General features: G+C 38.6%; 1 long non-coding RNA gene across 2 annotated transcripts in view; it reads right to left on the bottom strand.

Moving 5' to 3' along the window:
- LOC124596068 overlaps window positions 1-19,344 on the bottom strand; it is a 236,909-nt gene that overhangs the window by 147,575 nt on the left and 69,990 nt on the right. The window lies entirely within an intron of this gene.

Consider the following 19,344-nt stretch of genomic DNA (forward strand, 5'->3'; position numbering starts at 1 on the left):
CAGCGATAATATTTGACTGTAGCGCTCGGCGCTTGTGTAGAATCTTTGACTCAAGTAACAAGCCCACTGTTACGATTTCTTCGCTACTTGAAATTACGACCAGCTTGTAGGGAATTTGTTGTGGGTGTGACTGTATTGGTTTTATCATTAATATTTCATCATTAATCAGTTAAACATCGATTACGAACGATAAATTACGATTCTTGGTGAAGTAAATGTCTCACGCACGTCGACATTTCGGTTCAGCACTGTTATTTTGTGTAACGTCGTCTTCGTAACCTGATAACGATCTCAACACTCTGCCGACTGTCGCCGAGTTTTAGCCGAGGCCACGTACAAATCAAACCAAATCATCAAGAAGAGGAGGCGTTATAACTGCAACCTATCCAAGTGTTAGTCAATCGCAACAGCGCTTAGCTTTGGTGATTTGACGGGAACAGCTGTCATCACTGCATCAACACCATTGGTTGTTGTGCATGAGGCGTACCTTAACTCCAGTGACAAACTTCGAGGACTTATACAGAGTGTCTGGAGTAACAAATTGAAGATAGGGCCCAGTGCTCAGAAACGGCATCCAATCATCTTAAAGAGCGTGCAAATTACAGGAATCAATGCCTGCTATTGGCTCACCACTTCGGCAGTGAAACTGAGTCTACACGAATCGAAGTCTTCATGATCTTAGTGCTAGACATAGACTATCGAACCCGAGAGCCCAGTCAGGTGAGTTCAGCTGTGGACACTCCCTGCTGAAGCTGTGACCACCTATACGCAAATCGTCCCAAGACCCGTCAGTGTGTGAACACAACACATTTCAGCTAGTTTAGAAAAGGCTAGCTGTCCTGACATGGGTCATGTCCTATATCGCGAGTAACAGACCATCAGGAGATGCGTCAAATGACAGCAGCTGTTGAAGATTATATATAGCGGAGGATTCGTACAGCGAACACCGTGAGTGCTGTTATCATACAGAAGTTCTGGTAGGTTAGGAACTGAGGCACTCGAGAGCAAGGGATTTAATACGAATTCTTGCAAATGAAAATTCCATATTCCACACGGGAGAATAATTCGGGGGGAAGTGCCTTCCATATTCTAATTAAGCATTTTAAATGCGATAGTGGTGCCTTCACAATTCCTCGTTCTTCCAAAAAAGACTACAAACTATTCTTAAGGTATTTCTCTAAACTTTCCTTAGAGTATTTATTTCTAGTGGAACGATCAATCCACGTATAATCTCCTTCCACTATTGGAGCTAGGAAAATATTCAGTTTAAGATACAGTGCTTGCCCTGGCCAGAAAGCTCACGAAGTACCCAATTAAAAAATTCAGATAAGTCACTTACTTTATTCCTTACAGATGAGATAGGATAATAGCTCAGTAACTGCCTTAATATAACTAATTCGCCAATCCAGACATCGTATCCAGAGGATTTTAATGATAATTTGTGTACACATAACAGGTTTCTGAAATCACATGACTTAGTGGGATATGGTTGTAGTTCTGTATTCTCATTCTCTGTTCCGTCATTGCTTATTTTGTTATTTATGAATAAGCCCATTACGACCAAGCAAAGTATATAAAGGTGGATATTTGCCTTAGTTCGTGCCCATATTTCTTTCTTTCTCTTCCTGTCGGCTTCCTTTCTCTCTTCAAACTATGTTTTCCCAATCTTCTTCTTTGCTTTTTCCTCTTCGTAGACCTGTCAGTTGTGAAGTTTGGACCTGAAGATTTTGCTGTATGGACCTATTCTGGAATAATTCCGCCCAATTTTACACCAGTTTTATCTTGAAAACTCATTTCATTGAGCCCGTTTTCCCTTTTCTCCCCCTGTCAAAAAATCGATTTTTTGTTTTATAGCCGGCCGCAGTAGCCGAGCGGTTCTAGGCGCTTCAGTCCGGAACCAAGCGACTGCTACGGTCGCAGGTTCGAATCCTGCCTCGGGTATGGATGTGTGGGATGTCCTTAGGTTAGTTAAGTTTAAGTAGTTCTCAGTTCTAGGGGACTGATGACCTCAGATGTTAAGTCCCATAGTGCTCAGAGCCATTTGAACAATTCTTTTTTTTTGCTTTATAAGTCTGCCTGGGAACATTATTTTAATGTGTCATAGAATATTAATCTCCTTTTTCTGATGTCTAAGCGGATGTTTGCATGAAGTTTGTTTTCCTGATTGCTTCTCAGTCGGTATTGTTCGTACACAAGTTTTGGGCCTAGAATTTTTCTTACAATCTTGTATTCTTTTTTCTCAATGTTTTCAATGTCAGATTACCTATGCATAAAGACTTTGTAGTTTAGTTACTGTAATGTAATGTCTCAGTCTTGTTTGCCAGGAGATAAATTTCTTGTTATAGATATTTTGGGTAAGTCTGTAGCATCTTCCATCTTTTGGCATTTAACTTCATTTGCTTAGTTTCAATTGCATTTTTTGTATATTTTCACGAATATATTTAAATTTTGGTGCTTGTTTGTTACAATCTTTTCAAATGATCTCTGGAGACCCACTTTCTCTGTAGTTTCTTTCAAGAGTTGTACTTGATTTTGTTCTGATGTCGCAAGCTGATATTGCTAAATCGTCTGCAAAAAATCATTATTTATATAATGGAGGTATGAATTAAAAAACGCAGCAAAATCACAACTTTTCGTGTTTCTTTAAGTACACTATGAATTTCGGGCACTGTGGGTCCATCTTCAGGTGTGATTTGTCTTAATACATGATTTATTTCTTTCCTTGAATAAGGTGAAATGTATATTCCTGTCAATGTTAGGTTATGAATTTCGTAAATCAAACGCGCAAAATATGAGCGAAATAGTTGAAAAGATGAACAGTGTAGACTTACCACATAATTCAAGAAAATCGTTTTCAACATTTAGAATATGAATACGAAAACGGTGGAGAAAAGAATGTTTGCTGGTGAAAGGTGGCTACACTGAGTCACAGCGCCAGAGATTGCGCAAAAGATTATTATTCCGCCGCCTCCACTGGCGCAGTAGTAGTTCAGAGGATGTCGAGAGCAGTCGTTGTTCTGTTAGGTGAGGGAGTAGACGATCTGAGTGTTGACTGAAATGTTGTACTGTTCGGTTGGTGTAATGTATAGATGGAAGAAGATGCAATTGTTAGAATATATTTGAGAAAGGAAATGGGCTTTTGATTTATGATGCTAGTGTAATGGAATATTTTCGTCAATATATAATGAGGTAAAAAGGTATTGTGGTTTTCTTTAATAACAATCCCTCTTGCTCACAGGTGCAGTCAACAAAGCATAACGGAAGTTTGATTATTGTTATAACTTTAAAGAAATCAAAAACTCTCTGCCAAAATGTGTAAGATACGTTCTATAACATTATAAAACACACATGGCACTAATGATGTCACCTACAGACTAAAGTGCTCGTGTGAATGAGAATACATCGATCTTTGTAGTTCACTTAAAAAAAGAATAAATATTTTCACACCTAAGTTAATCTATAACAGCAAAAATATTTCATGATATACTGCTCACCTAATTTATTGGTTAACGTAGACTTGTTGACAGCAGTACTTCAGTCTTTGTACTACACTTTAAAGCAGTGATTCTCAACATGTTGGAATGCCGCCCTGTAGAGAGGGGGGTGGAGGGGTGAGAGATTTATAGGGGAGGGGAACATAGACAGCTTACGACGAAACGAGAAACATGCAGCCACGCAAGTCAAAATTTTATATCCTTGTTACTGTTACCATGTGCATTTTTAGTGCTGCTGAGAGTATCAACTTCGCTTCACACATCATCAAGTTATTGCTGACACAATACATTCTTTAGTCTGTGCTCTGCATTCTTAACTCAGTTCTAGGCCTGTTTTATTTTGTAGAAGTAAACAATACTTCTATTATTTTTCTATGTTGAGTGAAAACGTCTGCTAAATGGAGCGAGTATAATGAAGAATACATAAGCATGGATTCACATTTACTGAAAAAGAAGTTGTCCAACTCCTACAGCATGTTTTGTGTCATATTGTCATACCAACGACTCACTGTGGCCTGTGCATGTGAAATGTCATCTAGCAACCTATGGTTTTTGCTGGAAAAGAAATTCCCTAAATCGCATGAAACTGGACTATACTGGGATATTTCAGCAGAGAAATGAGAAAGACATTAAAGCATCATATGAAATTTCTTTGTTAATAGCGAAAAACAAAGAATCTCATATTGTTTCTGGAGAAGACAAATAATGGGGTACAACATAAAAAAGGGCCTTCATTGTGAAAGAACAGCTAGTTAAAAGACTGAATGTGTCTCCATTTTTTGTCTTGCAGTGTCATGATTCTACAGATACAGCTCAATAATGTCGCCTCATGCTATACTGCCCACTTGTGGATGAGAAGAAACTAAAGGAATAGCTGTTATTTTCTAAAAGATTGGAAACTACAAGAAAAGGTTCTGAAGTATTTTCTGTCATTAATGAACTTTTGGTTGAAAATTATTTATCTTGCGACAGAGTTATGGGAACTTGTAATGACAGTGCACTAGCCATGTTAGGTTCACTTCTGGCTTCCTAAGTATTGCCAAAGAAAATAATTGTAATCTTATCTGATCTCACTGAAAGATCCACAAACAAGACCTAACTTCTAAAACTTTAACTTCGAAACAAAGCACTTCACTGAAAGTGGGTGGAGTGTAGTTGATAAACTGAGGAACTGTGAATACTAGATTATTCCGAATCCTATGTAATGATCTCAGTGCTAAACACCAGTCTTTAAACTTTCATACACTAGTCCAATGGCTTTCGAATGCCAATACGCAGGCTGAATGAATTGAAATCACTGGTAGAACTATTTATTTTTAATCAAGGGAATGCTGCACTTCATGGTTTACCCACTTATTACAGCTTTATATATTCCCTAGCATACACTGCAGACTTCTTTGAAGCCCTGAATAATCTGAATTTGGAACTACAAGGTAGAAACACCACAATAATCGACGACAATGATGCCATAAGGGCTGGGAAAAGACGTTACTGAAGAAACTTCGTCAGGTTTCTCCCATTACCAGTTTTTTGTCATTCTCTCGATTTAGTGAACTTCTAGGCATGCAACAGTGCGATGTCAATGGATGGAGAGTAATGACCAGTGATAACCTGGAATGGCTCCAAAGAGAGTTCCACCATTATTTCCTTGATTAGTCTTCAGAATACTGGCACTACAAATTAACATGAACATCCTTCGCAACTGATGTGCATGCAGTTCCTGACGTAATGGAAGAGGATTTAATTGAATTGAAATGTGATTCAAGTGCTAAGGAACCATTTCGACAAATGGGGTTGGAAGAATTTTGGGCCATTTTCGTTCCTGTTTAATCTGGAAGTAGCAAAGGAAGCTTGAAAAGTCCCCATTCAGTTTCCGCCTACATACCTATGTGATGCTAGATTCTTGATACTAGCCACCATGAGAACAAAACACTGCAGGTAGGTGAAACTGTAGTGTGACCTTAGATGCTTTAATTAGTTCCAAACAAAGAATTCAGGAGCTGCTTAAGGTAAAACTATGTCAACCCTCTCAATCATGACATGAATTTTTTGTATAACATGAATTTTTTGTATAATTTTTACACATACAAAAATGTTAGATGTCAAAAGTGTTGTTTAAGGGAAACAACACCATAAGGTATTTAACTAAGATACCAAGTCCTCTAAAACACTATTGTTTTGCATTACTCAACATCTGATAACCCTCTTTTACTAAGGCGTGGATTGCAGATTATTGTTAACTTTTTCGAAAGAAGCCAATAAATAAACAAATAAAATAAATAAACATTGGGTGGCATGAGATGTTCTGGGGTTTAAATGAGGGGCACTGGGTAGAAAAGGATAGAAACCACTGCTTTAAAGAAACCGAAAATTGTCTGTATTATTCAACAAAACACATGCAGACTTGATCAATAACAATACCAATGCATGTAAGTAGCAGTAGTGATTTGAGTTACAGGTTAAGGTACACTTGCCAAAGTTGCCTTACAGTGACACATAATGGAAACTATGTGACATTTCAATGAAACAGCATAATGAACATCAGTTTTAACATATGAATTTTATAAACATTCATATTGCTAAGAAAAGAGGAGTACTATGCTTTCAACTATTTTTCAAAGTAGCGACATTGTGACAATTAGCTCCAATGAGATTGTAACAAACTACCCTATTAGATATTCAGTTACAGATAAGCATTTAACAAATTGTAACTCTGTAATTTTCCACTCAAATTATTTCCTTTTCTGCCATATTCAATGCAGTTGCTCTGAAGTATGCTGCTGTGAAACTACAGAAAACCTATGTTGATGTAAAAATGAATACCATTTGAGTAATGACATGGTGGCTGCTACTATTGGAGTAATTAGGATCAGTTGAAATTGTTGTCAACTGTGTAGTGTTTACATAATGTATTTGGTGCATTTCTGAGTAACACTTGCATTTTACAATATGAATTTTAAGCAATACAGAGGCAGAAATATCACATTAAAATGCACCATTTTTCAGTTTGATTTCTTCTTCAAAAGTGCCATAAAATTTTACATTGGTGGGTGAACATGGTGTTACAACGTAACTGCAGGTAGGTTCAAAATCAAAAGTAATCAAAACATATATATTCATCAGTCAATAACATCAACAGTATTTTTCATGATATATTATGTTCTTCATCCCTAAAATGGTTCTGGGTCAGTTTGTTTTTGAACTCTGTAAGTACTGTCAATATTTTTATGTATTTTGGACAGGAACTTTAGGTTTAATGTCAGTATGTGTCACCTGATACCAACAATGAAATTATGAATTTGAAAGACTGTTCCATTTTACATGTTAATATCACTTTCCTCTTAAGGAGCATATTGTTACTTTTTTCACCATCATTAGTAACACATGAGAATTATTGATATTGTTAATTATGTGCATGTTTGTATGTTATGGCATTGAAAGTAATGAAAGAGTAAAGCATAAAAGACAATAATTTTTGATTGGTATACCAATGTCCTGATCCTGATTTGATTGCCACGTGTTGGCAGCATAAAATGAGGAAACCTGTTACAAGTTTCATGCTGATCTGTAATCAAATATAAAATGGGATAGTTTGTTAAAACTTGGTTTCATGCTTATTTGTAACCAAATCACAACATCTGAGCTAGTGGTAGTCATCATTCTTGGAGGAATGGCAGTCAACATGTCACCAGACCATCATGTTCCCAATAGCACACAGCATGCATTTGGGATCATGGTAGTTACCATTATTGTGGTTATAGCAGTCACCATATCAGCTGGCCCTCATTACCCAAATAGTATTCACGATGCATTTTGGGTTACTGTAATCACTATGTTGGCTGCCTCTTGTTACCCACAATACACAGTGGTGTGAAAAGCTTATGGGTAAATGTAACATTTGCATCATATGTCACTGTCAAGTAACATAGCTTGATGATATTTGGACTGTACATAGAAAGAAGAGGTACAGTATAGCACAGAAGGTAAATGAAAGAAATATACAATGAGGTGAACAGAAATGGCTTTTATTCTAAAACAACAATCACACTGAAGGCACCAACATTTTGAATGGTGCCCAGACATTACAAAAGCTGATACATCTGTAGGATTACCACAGATGGCAATGCATGTTCTGCAACGTGCTCCCATGCTTGCCCTAAGGTTGGTAAGGAGTTCTTATGGTAGGGCACTTCATTCCTCCACCAGCACAGTTGACAACTGTGCAGGTATCATTGGCAGATGTGGATGCAGTGGAATACATCTCCCCTACAAATCCCTCACATGTTTGATGATATTGAAGTTTGGAGAACGGTCAGCACAGTCCATTGGCCAAATATTATCTCATTCCAAGGGCAGCTCCACCTGTGCAGTTTGTTGTGATCACGTAATGTCGTCCATAAAAATGATGTCAAGGCCAAATGGACTCCTGAAAAGATGCTTATGGGGAGAGGTACAATAATGTACGTAACGTATGTAATGACTGGCATGTTAAAAGATTCGGAGGTCAGCACACCCACAGAACAGTATACCTCCCCATACAGTAACACCTGTCTCACCAAAACGACCATGTTTGTAGAATACTGGATGTACTTCATATGGATATAGGTGGGAGCCCACAATGCACACAGCAGCACTGTCAAACATGAAATTTTGGTGGTCCATGTATTATTGTGTGGGGAGACATAATGTTGCATGTATGTCGACCTCCAAATCTTTAAACACAGTGCACTCACCATTCATTGTTATTGTGACACTGTACTCTTTCTGCACATGCATATTGTCAGGGGTGTACTTGGCCCTGATTTTTTTTTATGGATGACAGTACGATATTTCTTCAGACTACAGAGATGGAGGACCTCTTGTAATGAGAGGGGATTCGTCTAACGGGCTGGTCTGCCCCTTCCCCCAACTTAAATCCTGTTGAGAAAGTGTGATTCGTTGGAAAATGTAGTATAGCATGTCCACATGCACTAACGAACATCCTGCAGTCGTCAGCCGCACTAGTGGAGGAATGGAAGCCCTAGCAGCACAAGAATTCCTTACCAACATTGTAGTCAGGATGGGTGCATGTTACAAGCAAACATTGTCATCCATTATGAGCATGCATTAAGAAAGATTTCTTGCCATTCGTAATGTCCAGGGAACACTCATTAATTGTGGTAACTTCAGCGTAATTATTGTCTTTGAATAAAGATGTCACAACTATTCGTCTCATTTCGTATTTCTTTGAGCTAAATCCTACACTATATTACGCTATATTATTCTATCCCGTAGCACTTCTTCCTATGCATGGTGAAAGTTTCAGTGGACTACGTTATTTGACTGTGAAACATCACGTGAAAGTCTATTCCGTCTTGACTTTTTGCACATCGTTATATTAAGAAATATCTCATTGATATCAAAGAAACAAAATTAAGAAAAATTGCGTTTTAATATGCAGAAAAAAGATTTAAATATAAAATGGTGAGAAATGGGCAATTTCTTAACATTTGGTTTCATGCTTACCTGTAACTGGTGATGTATAAGGGAGTAGGGAGAGGTTTGTTACATTTTCGTTAGGGCTGGTTGCCACTTAAAATATGGTACATACATCGAAGTATTGTGCACTTAAAGCTGCAGTGGTACCAATCAGTAACCCACGTTACTTGTGATAAGTGATAAACACGTCATTGGTTGCTTAAATAGTCTGTTGAAATCGTAGGAAATATTCTGTATCTTCTAAAAGGTGGGGTAGAAGTTTCGTTTACCTCGTTCATATGGTTGGGAAGATTGAAAAACGAAGTTTGGCCAGCAAAATTTATGTTGACTAAACTTTCGTTGCACAAAAAAGTTAGAAAATATAGGAATTTTTCAATTTTATCAAGTAAATTCTGTTTCTAGTGGACCTTACGCTTTGAGATCGATTTCCTTTTTAAAAGAACACAAATTTCTCTACAAATTTATTACAACACTCTTTTCTGCCTTGAGTTGCAGGTGTGCTACAGGTAAAAAAACGATTTTTATACTTCATTCAAAATGGCAAAATACTAAGTTTTTGAGCATCATTTTTTTTAGTTTTTTTCTATAGTAGAAATATATTATGTGTAATGTTATACACTAGAATTGAACATATCACTTTGCAATATGGCCAGCATACATAGCATCGCTGACATTACATTCAGTACCTACTAACACAGTCAGACCAAATTCTGTTTATTTTGTTTTTTCCTTGTTTTTTTTTTTTTTTTTTTTTTTTTTTTTTTTTTTTTTTTTTTTTTTTTAGCATGTACCACTGAGTAATTGAGTGCAGCTGCCACACGTATTTTATAGCTGAATGATGTTTATGATCAATTATGAAAAAAATGTACATGAATTTTTATATAGTGGGCCATACTGCATTTATTTCTTGGCGATTGCTTGCACAGCACGTTCACAGCTGTTAGCACGCAGCCATAAAATCCTTACATTATTGTAATGGATTCCATTGATTATATATTCGTGATATTGTGATGCTGAAAAGAGTGTGTCTAACGTGAATTTGTGTTTCATTTGCGGAAAAATGTAATGAGTGATGAACATTTATCGATCAGAGTGTTAAACGTAGGAAGTCTACCCTCTCCTCATGCATTTTATGAAAGGGCTCTGTGAAGTGGTAGTACATGTAATATACTGCAAGAAGTACGTTATGAGATAACGATAGCAGTTAGCATTTGACATCCTTAGGAACCAACGTACATGTCACGTCAGTCGCAGGACAATGTCAGTTCAGTTTAAAGGATAAATGGTTCTTATGTGTAAAAGGAAATCCTGATGACTTTTTAAACAAGCAGTTGAAATTGCTGCACACCGAGAGAAATTTTGTTTATAAAATAATGGAATTGCAAGTGCAATCTACAGTACAAGCTGAAAGACATGATGAGGCATTTGTCCAATAAGTGAGGGTGTCAACAGTTCCCAGATGCTAGACGATTTGTGATACCGACATTCCCGAAGTATAGCACAAAAAGCAGACTGAATCCTGCAACGTTGCCACCCACAAAAGAAGCTGCACAACATTATGTGTTATGGAGTTACCAGCTAATCTCTGGTCAGATGGGAAACTGGAAATCTCCTGAGAAATAGAGGCCGTTTCACAGTAATCATTGTCTGAGGCCTGTTCTAATGATCCAAGATCCATGACCTGTGTCACTGCCTTACATAGCTGCGTACTCATGTGAGCTGAAATGAGGCAGAGCAAGCTCCTGCAGAAGTGCAGGTGTGAAATATTCTTACATTTGTAGGAACTTTAGTGGAGTCAGCTGTGAAAATGTGCCAGAATTTTGATATAAAGAAAGTGAAGAAGAAGTAGAATTCATGAAAGTTAGTGTGGAAACACATGTAAATGAACAAACTGTAAAAAATCTGACTCACTGTTAGAAGCACAGGTAGCTGTAGAACCCACTCAATGAATTTCCCCCAATTATATTAGTCAAGGCATTTCTGCAGGAATCTAGCCCATCGAAATATCAGAGGTGATTCACACCATGTTTGCCTCAAGTTCACCGAGGTCTGAAGTACACTGTCAAAAGGATTACACATCCACAAGTGATAATGATAGGTGTTAGTAAATTTAATGCCTTTTTAATTACAATAACGTTACCTACATTTCACTTGTATTGATAGGTTTCTTTACACTCATATAATTAGCTACCTATCGCATTTTGCCTATTTCTGCTAAGAACAGTTCAGGTTTCTGTTACTGGTTATTTAATATACGTAACATAATGAGTAAATGATGTACTTTTAGAAAAGTGTTTGAATCAGGGTTGAAATACCACGGAACTTCACTTCGACTAGTGATGTACAAATCGCTTTAGGTAGCTGCCCAGGAATCACCTGGTTGCACAGGGATAAATTGATTACTGCAGAGTGAGATGTTCAATTTCAATGTAGAACATAATATATAATTTATTTCTACAACAGGAACTGAAATAAAATGGCTCAAAAGCTAGATACTTTGCTATTTTGAAAACTGATATTGTTTGGAAAAATGTTGTACCCTTGGTATTGGGTGCAGAAAACAGTTATAGTAATCAGATTTATAGAGAAAGAGAACAGACATCAATGTGACACAAGTAAACGAAACTAAGGTAATTTTTGAAAAAAGTTTTTCAAGTTTTTTTACTACAGAAAGTTAAGTGAACATAAATTTTGTTGGATAAATTTGGTTTCCCAAACTTTTCAACTATAGGAACGAGCTAAAAAAATGAAACCTGCTACCCAGCATTTTCAAGGTATATTTACTATTTACTTGGGTTAAAAGTGTGATAAATAAATGTAACCATTCTCATTGACAAGTGCACTTTAATGTCATGTTAGATCAGTAGCTTCCGTGTGTGTTTTGCAATGTTATAGAACAAATCTTGATGTATTTAGATAAATAATACAGACAACATTGCCTTTTTTAAAGTGTGATATTATAACTGAACTTTGCACATTGATAAGTGCAGCTTAACCTTGATGTTATATCAGCAGTGCCAGAATGTATCACATGTGCATTCGTTTTTAATTTTATAGAACAGTTAAATTATAACAGTAGTGCCATATGTGTTTTGTAGTGTTATAGAAGAAATCTTTAGGAATTTTAGTAAATAACATACACAGTTCTATTTTGGTGCTAAGATCGAATTTTCGTTCACAGTCAGAGATCTGTGTGGGATCTTGGCTATCATTGTGTTTCATCAAGCAGTTTCGTCATATTATATTTCGTGCATTTCAACATTATACTTATATATTGTTATACATAACCCAAATTTGTTTTGTATTCTTATAGAGGAAATCTTTACATATGTACTGATAAATAATATAGACAATTAAGTGTTTGTGCAAAAATTAAATTTTTGGGAGATCAAACTTTTCTCTCTGTTGAACCTTGTCCACGATTTTCTCTGACATAAGCAAAGAATGTAGTGTTTATGTATCATATCTGGTGAAACAACACATAAAGTTCCTATCAAAACACACCATTTTTATTATGCTTTTTTGTGCTATAGATTCAGAAAATGTGATGTCAATGGATAAACATGCTAGTGTCATATAACCACAGATACATCTGGGATCAAAGCTATATTAGTCAGTCAATAACATTGCTGATATTTTTCTTGATTCACCATCTTCTCCCTCTCCTAAGATGGTGATTGGTTTGCAACGTTTTTGTGCTATCAGTGGCATAGCTTCATTTAGGCCCAAGAGGAAACATTGAAAATTACTGTATTATCTGCTCACCATGTTATTTTAGCTAACATTCTTTGTACTGTTATAAAACAATAAAACAGATAATTTAGACATGAAAATAGCATTGTGGTACGTAATTTGAGAGTCCAAAGTCCTGTTCCAGGCACCAAGTGAATCTTAACCTGTAAGTTGAAGAATAATTGTGCTTTTCCAGTAGCTGACATTATTATATCCAACATTTAGAACAATAGTATAAACAATTTAGACATGGAAATATTTAGTTTTGGGGGGGGGGGGGGGGAGCTACATTGCACTTTGCACCAAGTGTAGTACAGAGATGAAATTTGGTCACTGTTCAGTGAAGCTTAACCTGCAGCTAAATTGGTAGGGTCATGTGTACTTAAACACAATTTAGATGTGGAAATACTATAATTTACAACAGTATAGTTAGTATCTTTACACAGTTTTGACATATATTTTAGATGTGGAAATAAGAATGATGCATACACTGTGTGTTATTGATGTATTTTTTTATAAATGATATAGACATTTTAGATATGAATACTTTAAGTTATATCCTTTACATCTTTGTGACAGACATCTCATCATGGTAATATCGCTGACATGTAAATTATGTATGTGTGCATACATATTTTTGATAAATGATACAGAAATTTTAGATGTAGAAATGCTCTAAATTATACCAGTATTGTCAATAAATTAACATATTTTTGATTTGTAAATAACAGACATAAGCATTTTGTGTGTGATTACGCATTTTTGATAAATAATTCAGACATTTCAAATGCGGAAACACTGTAAGATGCGCCAGTAACTGAAGTCGTTTGGATAATTTTGTACATGGCACATGGAGTGTGATGTCTGTGAGACCTTATGAAACACAACTGGAGTAGTTTCGGATATTTTTTAAATTTTCTACCATTTGCTTTAGTAGTTCTGCCATCTTAAATGTTTGAAATTATCGCCACCAGCAACTTGGATTGGCTGGCCTATACCACAAATTGAACTTTGCTGGTATGCCTACAGCTGTATTGCTAAAAATATATTTGAAGAATTAAACATTACCAAGCACAACTGGTGATGTGGGACAGACGAAAAAGTAGGCTAAGGGGCTTTCAGGCTCTGCCACATTCTTCCAGAATTATTGATAATATGTTTTGTTCGCCTGCAGCACCGTAAAGTTGACTACTAACTTCAGCAAGACAATGCATCAGCTTCACGATTCTATATGCTGTCAAAATGGTTTTGAGGAATACTCTTCCCCCATGAATGAGGGTGCCTTTATTGCCCCACGGGTTGCCTGATCTCGACCCTGTCCATGAATCCAGGGATGCCATAGAGAGAAGTCTGCTCGCCTTGGATGCAGCTCAAAGCAGTCTCAGCCGGGGAGGTGGCGTAGTGGTTTAGCACACTGGACTCTAATTCTAGATGACGACGGTTGAAATCTCCGCCCGACTGTCCAGACTTAGGTTTCATGCGATTTCTTCAAACTGCAAGGCAAACGCCGGGGTGGTTCATTTGAAAGGGCACTGCTAGTTTCGTTTCCCATTCTTTCCTAATACGAATATGTGATCCGTCTCTAATGGTCTCATTGTTAACGGGACATTAAATACTAATCATCCTTCTTCCTTCCAAAACAACCTCCTCGACTTACTGGCGAGAATTGTGCGGTCCTGTATCAGGATGACACCTCAACGCTTTCGGCGTCTTGTGAATAATATGCCTAGAAAATTTGGAAATTTGTGACAAGATCCTATGGGACCAAACTGCTGAGGTCATCGGTCCCTAAGCCTAAGCACTACTTAATCTAACTTTAACTTACGCTACGGACAACACACATATCCATGCCCGAGGGAGGACTCGAACCTCCGACGGGGCGAGCCGCGCGAGGCGTGACAATGCGCCCCAGACCGCGCGGCTACCCCGCTCGAATATGCCTAGATGCTGAACCCAGATCTCAGGGGCAAAGGGATTGGTACAAGTTAATAAGTGGTGGCTGGGCTTCATTTGCTCATAAGTGTATATCTGGCGATCTGATAAATCTTATGTTTAACGGGTAAGTCTAGAATGCATTAACAGGATCCTTGGATTTACTGCCAGTCTCGTAAACATTTCTTAACATTTTTCTAATTGTGTCTATGTAGACTCGTAGGAACAACGAGAATGTTTTCTAACTGTCCTATTCGTTAAGACACATCGAAAGATATGAAAGAGCTACTCTACACTAGTGGTGTGAAACGAGGAAGAGATACGTATGTAGTTATCAAACATTTCTTGATTCAGAGAAGAAAAGAAACGTTTCCGATTAGATGAGGGGGTATCTTAAATTAAGGACTTGGTGGAACATATTTTTACACTGCATTTAAGCTGTAGGGCTGCGACAGTAATAGCAGGTGACAACAATGAAATGTCTTCACATTGTGCCTCGCCCATCGCCATCACTGAACTTCTTTGCAATCCCTAAACATCTAGTATCCTTGTCTCCTAGGACCTCAGTCGCACAAGAAATATCAGTTCTTAGTGATTGGTCTTATCTGATGTATAATGGAATGCTAAGTTGTATGAGATTAAATATGTCTGGCTATGGACAGAATATCCTGAAATTGCTTTGATTCTGATTGGTACGAATTTACTTAAATGTACAATAATCGTCGCAAAACAAATCCTAAATAATCCTTCCTGTCTCACCTATGTGTCCCGAAAAGATTCCCACGAAATAGTTTCCACCTAAGATTGAAATTAAGCGAAAAACAGATGTGTAAAATAATCCGACAATCCACCGACAGAACATCAAACGTTTTCTGTCTTTTATCGCGTGATTCATTCCTGAAATTACGAGGTTGTAATACCTGCCTATACAGGTGCGTGTTTCTTTGTGTGTGTATGTGTGTGTGTGTGTGTGTGTGTGTGTGTGTGTGTGTGTGTAAGAGAGAGGGTACGAGAGGCTGCAGACGGACAGACAGAGGCAGTACAACGTTTTGAATGAGGGTGATTTCCGACTGTCACGCCAGAACATTTTCGTTTCGTGTGTTTTAGCGACTCGTACAACGGCCAATGCCATTAAATTGAGTAACAGCCCTTACTCTCCCTAACATATAGCAACTGAACACAAACCACTGTGCTGTTCAATAGATTTACACGGCACACTTTGAAGAAAACCGGTGCTACATGTTCGACGGATTCCCAGTCTGATAGCAAACCAGTCTGCTGTTAGACTGTTCCTGCAGGTTCTACGTGGATTTTTGAAAAGTGGTATTAGCGACGATAGCAGGCTCTTGACTCCCTGTCACTCACTGATCAGCTTTGCAAACTGACAGAGGAAAAAAGTAATTGTCTCCGCCAAACGAGTGCCGTCGGTGCGCATTACGTTGTTCATACAACTAAGAAATTACATTATTGTGAAATTATAAGTGTGCAATACAAATTATATAAAAAATTATTAACGTGGTGGTCAGGTTACGGTTTAGTTTTCTTGCGATTTTAGCGTGCTATTCTGTGGGTAAACAGTGTGAATCTCCGAAACGCCACCGCAGTGTTAAGACACAAGACACACATTCGGGTGGACGATGGTTCAAATCCCTCTGGCCACCCGGATTTAGGTTTTCCATAAGTTCCCTAAATCGCATTGGAATAAAAGCACTCCGTCTTCAGGCCAGCAGTGGCCCATCGGGACTATCCGACCGCCGTGTCATCCTCAGTTGAGGATGCGGATGGGAGGGGCGTGTGGTCAGCACACCGCTCACCCGGTCGTTATGAAGGTTTTCTTTGACCGGAGCCGCCACTATTCGGTCGAGTAGCTCCTCAATTGGCATCACAAGGCTGAGTGCACCCCGGCTTTGGAATAGCAGGATACATTTTCTTTTCCATAGTTCCTCAATACGAGTTTATGCTCCTTCTCTAACGATCTTATGGTCTCCGAGACGTTGAACCCTAATCATCCCTGTCCTATTAAATTCTGTATTTAGCTAATAGCTCCTCTGATGATCAAACCGATGATACCGTTCGCAAGATGTACGAAGACGAAAGTGAATGGACTTAATTGAAAGCTTCTCTAATATGACAACGCACTCCAGAATGAGACTTTCACTCTGCAGCCCAGTGTGCGCTGATATGAAATTTCCTGACAGACTGAAACTTCGTGCGAAAAGTAAATATTCCGAGCTCAAGTCTCGGTCTGGCATACATTTTAACCTGCCAGTCAGTTTCATATCAGCGCACTTTCGGCTGCAAAGAGAAAAGCTCATTCCGGAAACATCCCCCAGGCTGTGGTTATGCCATGTCTCCGCTATATTCTTTCTTCCAGTAGTGACAGTCTTGCAAGTTTCGCAGGAGATATTCTGTGAAGTTTGAAAGGTAGGAGATGAGGTACTGGCGCAAGTAAAGGTGTGCGGACAGATCGTGAGTCGTGCTTCTGTAGCTGTCAGTGGAGCACTTGGTCGCAAAAGGCTTAGGTCCGGATTTCGAGTGTCGGTTCGGCACTCAGTTTCGATCTGCCAACAAGTTTCAAGATAATGAACGGTTCTTATTAACATTTGAAGGGTGAATGTTTCATTCGCGTTCTGGCGATATCTTCTCTCACGTAATTAGAAGAAGCTTCGAGATAACAAACTGCATTTAAAATAAGTTGCAAATGAAGCATTCAGTATTCCGTGACGTGATCTCGTATCTAACTCCCCCATAATTCCGTTTATACACTTTGTGCCTGAGTGTTGTAACTGTCGTTGTAGTGAGACAAAGTACCGTCACTGAAGTTGAAATACCGGATATGTCACGCACTATCTGGTTACATACGCACAACTGATTCGCATTACAGATAACAGACTCTCAATTACCTCATACCTAGTGAATATCAGTTACTTCGCGCGTGCAGCAAATCTGACAACAGTATTTTCGATAATTTTCTGGACAAATTTCTTGTATGATCTTTTCTGATTCTCGAAAACAGAGAAATCCAAGAATTTTTTCTTGCAAAATAACAGAAGATCATAACTGTAAATGGGTATTGGTCCAGAATGTGACAGTAGTCACATTCAGGTTGAAGCCAGAACAACAGGCAGAGTAAGCAATGAGTTCATTCTGTTGCACCACAAAATTATGTACTGGGTGTTTATATACGACAGTGATTGAAGCAGAAGTAACATTTGATTGTGAAATAGGTAAGTAAATTACAGAAATGTTTGATACAGCAGTGAATGCAGTGTATACCCAAGTTTTACTTACAAATGTTCAATGTGACTACCTGTAACACAACAAAAAGTGTCCCATCCGTTCAGTTTCCTGCGAAATCCTATGAAGAAAGTCTCGGCATATGGTGACAACTGCTTGGGCTATCTGTTGTTGCAGCTCGTCGACGTGTCCCGGAAGCGTAGGAAAAAACATTTTGTCTTAAATGGAACCCAAAACACAGAACTTCATTAGGGTTAAATAAGGTGACTGTGATGGCTAGGATATTGATTTCTACACAAAATTCAGCTCATTTTTCTTGTCACTTTCTCTTAAAGCTTGGAACAGTTCCACTTTGTGAGGTTTGAATGATAAGCGTTTCTGTAATATCAAACACACTATACAATTCTAAGACGGCACGTCTCGTTGATTTACCCGGACTTCAAATGGAAGACTATCGAACGTTTTCAGTTTCTGCCTCAGAGACTGCTGGCCGGCCCTGGCCCTGCGTCGTATGCGATACACAGCAAATTTCGGCGTAACGACTATACCAAATAATAACAGTTTTTCTTTGAGATGGTAGTCTGTGATACTCAGTCTTGATTTTTCTCTGAAATGTTGCACCAGATTTGGATTCACGAAGCCGGCCGCGGTGGTCTCGCGGTTCTAGGCGCGCAAGTCCGGAACCGTGCGACTGCTACGGTCGCAGGTTCGAATCCTGCCTCGGGCATGGATGTGTGTGATGTCCTTAGGTTAGTTAGGTTTAAGTAGTTCTAAGTTCTAGGGGACTGATGACCAAAGCTGTTAAGTCCCATAGTGCTCAGAGCCATTTCAACCATTTTTTGGATTCACGAAAGCATAAACAACACTGCGGCGGCTCTGTACCGTTCCGCCAGTCCACGATGACTGTTGCAGTAACTCATTCGCACATGCCACCTACCGTGAACGTCTGGAACTAACAGTGTTAGGAAAACTTGGAAAATGCTGCATTCGATGCCGTATCAAACATTTCTGAAAGTTATTCACCCTTTTCACAATTAAAGGTGACTTTTGTATGGCTAATTTAGAAACACCACGTACTTAGCGCGGCTGGGTAAAATTAAGGTATTGCCCTCCGTTGCTGCAAGATTCCAGGTGAGCGAGTCGAGTTTGCCGGGACAGATTCGCAGTACGGCAAGCTGAGTCAGCGGTAACTGCTGCTCTGGCAATGAAGCACTTACTTCTTACCGTCGCGAAGCCCACCACGAGCGGCGCACAAGTACCGATACAGCAGAAAGATGGAGCATCCACGGCGCGGACAGCCCATTTACCTCAAGCGCAGGTCAAGGCTCTGTTATGACTGGAGTGGAAGAAAATAGTGCTGGGGCTAAACAAATACGGACAACGCCCGTACAAATAATCCTCATTTTCAGGTAGAGGTATCTCAGTCTGGCAGCATCCTCCTACGAGGAGCCGGCCGTGGTGGCCAAGCGGT

This window comes from Schistocerca americana, chromosome 2, assembly GCF_021461395.2.
Source record: "Schistocerca americana isolate TAMUIC-IGC-003095 chromosome 2, iqSchAmer2.1, whole genome shotgun sequence".
Classification (NCBI taxonomy): Eukaryota; Metazoa; Arthropoda; class Insecta; order Orthoptera; family Acrididae; genus Schistocerca; species Schistocerca americana.